Genomic DNA, 3851 nt, shown 5'->3' with positions numbered 1-3851 from the left:
CTTGAATTCTATCTCAACTTCTTACGCCTGCTTTTGAGATCTTTCTTCGAGTTTTCAGAGTATCTTAACTTAGAAAAACTTTGTGTATCTAAGCTCGACTAGTAGAAGCTCCGGGGTAGAAGTTCTGCTCGCGACTTTCTGGACTTTTTGGCAGAAATCTCTATAAGTTAAGTTATACTTATTATTCTTTAGGTGTAACTTATGTTTTTATTTATAATCGTTATTATGAACCTATGAATAAAATTTATCGGTGATTCGAATTCATAATATTGATTGATCTACCTACTTATGGGAATGATGACAATACTAGATTTAGTGAGGTATTTAATCTGGGAATTCCAAATATTATACTATGTATACCAAATGAACCTTAATTGCGATATTAACTTACATGGTTATTCCTTATTTGATAGATATAGATGTAGAAAAATATGATTATTGATGAATCTAGTTTATCACTAGTCTCAAAAAATAAGACTAAGACTTAGTGATATTCATATCTAGGTCTTTCTAAAGGAAAATTTAAAGTGTAAGGCAAATCTCTTCCCAAATCACCAGTCATCCACTTTAACAAGTGAGTGTATATGTACTTTCATCTTACACATAGATATAAAGTATCTAGATGATAAAATGCTATTTTTAAATGTGTTCTTGATATTTGTGCTAGATGAAATTAAATAACATGATTTAGTATTTTGTATATATATAATATATTAGATAGAAAAGGGTTGAGGAAGATGAAATAATAATGATGAGAGGCTATGACTTTATAATACCATTATACTGATGAACTAGTCATCTAGCAGAGTATAGATGACAACCACAAATTATTTTTGACAGTTGATATTGCCATATCTATACTTATTTTTAGGCAGTATTTAAGTACATTTTTATTAATAAATTGATAATATGGTCAGAATAGTGATATTTATGAGTTTAAATTGTTATTTTCAGTCAATACAAAGGATTTTCGAAGAGAGGGACCAGAGGTGACAAAATAGGGAACATGGGAGGCTTGGAAGACAAGAAAATAATAAATTTATAATAAGAGCTTAATTGACGACGTGGCGGTGAAGACCACGACGTGGCACGGGTGTTCCAGAAGATAAAGATCGCGACGCGGAGGATTTCCTTGAAGGATACGTTTTACTTGAAGCCCTCGACGTGGCGCATATGGCCACGACGTGGCGCAGGATTTTGAGGATTATATAAGTCCTCCTATTATTACGAATAAAGGGACTTTTGGCAGAAGAAAAGGAGTTCCAGGAGACGTTTCAGAAGAGAAGAAAGGTCCTAGAAGAGGGATTTCAACACCAAAAGAAGTAAAGTTTTATATTTAGTTGATTATAAACATGTTTTTTATTAGTTTTAGCTGTGTTAGTTTAATTACTATGATGAGCAGCTAAATCTAGCTACTTTTGCTTAGCTAGATGAAGCTTTGAACTTATGAATAGTTATATGTTTATGGATTAATTTAAGTTGGTAAGAATTGTTTGTGTTTGATTTGAATAACCTAGCATGTTATTATTTGTTTATCTAATTGCTAGATTGCATGTTCTGTGTAGCTTAGTGACCATAAAACTGCATGAACTTGTTTACCTAATAATTTAGTGAACATTAAATTGTTAGAGCTAGGATTGACCAATCTTAGTTAGTAATTAGACTGAATAAATCTTAGCTGTGCTAGAGAACGTGAATTGTGATCATAATTGCGTTTATACAACAAATCTTACATAGCATATCTACATTCATAATTAGTTCTGTGTTTAATTATGTGTGAACATACATGGTTTAACATGAATTAGTTACTTATTGGTAAGATAGAACTAAATTACTAATATAAATTAGCTAGCCATAAGGAAGAAGTGGATTCAACTAAGCAAGAGTGTGCTTTTATTTAATTTGATTAAGTTCATCTGATCCTGCAAAACCAGATAAAACCCTTTATTAAATTTGTTAATAAATTAGGTTAATTTAATAGTAAGTAGATTAATTAGTAACACCGTTCCCTGTGATCGACACCCGACTTACCTAAGCTATATTGTAATCTGACTAGGTACACTGCCTATAAGTGCATAGTTAGTCTTAGTTTGTTAGGTTATAAATATTAAAATTAGTGGGTACTTTTGTGCACATCAAGTTTTTGGCGCCGTTGCTGGGGAACGGTGCAGATTATTAGTTTATTTAGTTGCATTAGATTAATCGTTTTTTTTTAGGAATAAAATCTGCAGAAAGCTTAATTGGTTATTTATTTTGCTAGCTTATCTTAGTTTAATTTTTGTTCTGTTTGTCACAGAGTTCACGACGTGAGATTCAGTATACTCACGACGTGAAATCTGAGAGTTCATTTTTAGTTTTTCTTATTTTAGTCCAGTTTTACGTTTTAGTTTAGCAAGTGCAGGAGTTAATGACCAGAGGCTCAAACACACCATTGGTGCCACCACTAGAAGATCCCGAGTCTGCAATTCAGAAGAAAAAGACGCCCTTGCAAGAATTGAAGTCAGCCTTCTCTAGGAAGGCGGGAAAGAAGACAGGAGAGTCAAGTTCATCAACGAAGCATGAGAGCAATCTTGAGCATTTGGATCATACACCCGTGCAAACCGAGTACGAAAGCGACACCGAGCCAGAAACACACGAGTGAACCCGAGAACGAGCCAAGGAACGAGATGGCAGATATTGAAGAAATGTCCATGGGAGCTTACAAGAAGCGGATCCGAGAAGATGTGGGTCCCGGATTAGTCCAACCCGCAATACCTGCCAATGCCACATTCGAGCTGAAGGGACACATATTGACTGCGCTGAAGGACATCCCATTTTTCGGGAAAGACCATGAGGATGCTTTTAAGCATCTAGATGAAGTCAATGACATTGCAGATTACTTCAATGTCCCAAGTGTCAACAGGAACACAGTCTTGCTTAGGATGCTGCACGTCACTTTCAAAGGAGCTGCTAAGGAGTGGTTAAAAGCACTCCCACCGGGTACAATCACCACTTGGGCTCAAATGCGTGAGCAATTCCTAGACCAGTTTTGCCCACCATCCAAGATAGCCAAACTCAAGAAGGCAATAGCCAACTTTGAGCAACAGCCGGGGGAGTCACTGTACGAAGCATGGGAGCGGTACAAGGGCTTACTCAGAAACTGCCCGCAACATGACCTAAATGTGCAGCAAGAGATGTCAATCTTTTATGATGGGGTCAATGTGATGACAAGACAACTCCTTGATTCTCAAGGACCGTTGACAAGGAAAAATCCAAGGGAGGTCAAGGAGCTAATTGAAGAATTCGCGAAACACTCCCGCGAATACCATAACCTGAGGCAGGATGGAAGCAAAGGCGGTGGAGGAGCCCAAACTGAAGAAATTGCAGTTGTCATGGCCATGCTAAATAACATGGATCGCAGGATAACACAAATGGACCAGTCGATACACGCCATAAGAGTGGGGTACGAGCGATGCAATGGTCCACACTTGACCAAGGACTGCAACGTGGATGAGTTTGGGAACAGAAAAGCTCAAGTGTGCTACTCTAATGGGGATAAGTTTGAAGAGGACTGGAGGAAACCGAAGAAGGAGTGGCTGCCATATGAAGAATATAAGAAGCAAAAAGAAGAGAAGTATAGGCAGACAGGTCGAGGCCTCTATCAAAAGGAGCAGCCACCAGCCGAGAAGAAACCCGACCTAGAGACCATTTTAATGAAATTTATGGAAGCATCGGAAAAGCGACACGAGGCCACGGATTCCGCTATCATGGAACAACAAACATTGATAAAGAACCAACAAGCCTCCATCCATAACCTTGAAGTACAATTTGGTCAACTAGCAACTTTAGTTCATGAAAAATTATCCCCGAAG

The 3851-nt window shown here is 37.3% G+C and overlaps 1 non-coding gene across 1 annotated transcript; it reads right to left on the bottom strand.

Annotated features, from left to right (window-relative positions):
• Nucleotides 1-3050: 3050 nt before the first annotated feature.
• LOC145003565 (small nucleolar RNA R71) lies at nucleotides 3051-3157 on the bottom strand. Its single transcript, XR_013662021.1, has one exon. It is a non-coding gene; the product is annotated as a small nucleolar RNA R71 (small nucleolar RNA).
• Nucleotides 3158-3851: the final 694 nt, after the last annotated feature.

Source organism: Lactuca saligna, chromosome 6 (genome assembly GCF_052625555.1).
Source record: "Lactuca saligna cultivar CGN05327 chromosome 6, ASM5262555v1, whole genome shotgun sequence".
Lineage (NCBI taxonomy): Eukaryota > Viridiplantae > Streptophyta > Magnoliopsida > Asterales > Asteraceae > Lactuca > Lactuca saligna.
This window is presented reverse-complemented; position numbering and strand designations above follow the sequence as displayed.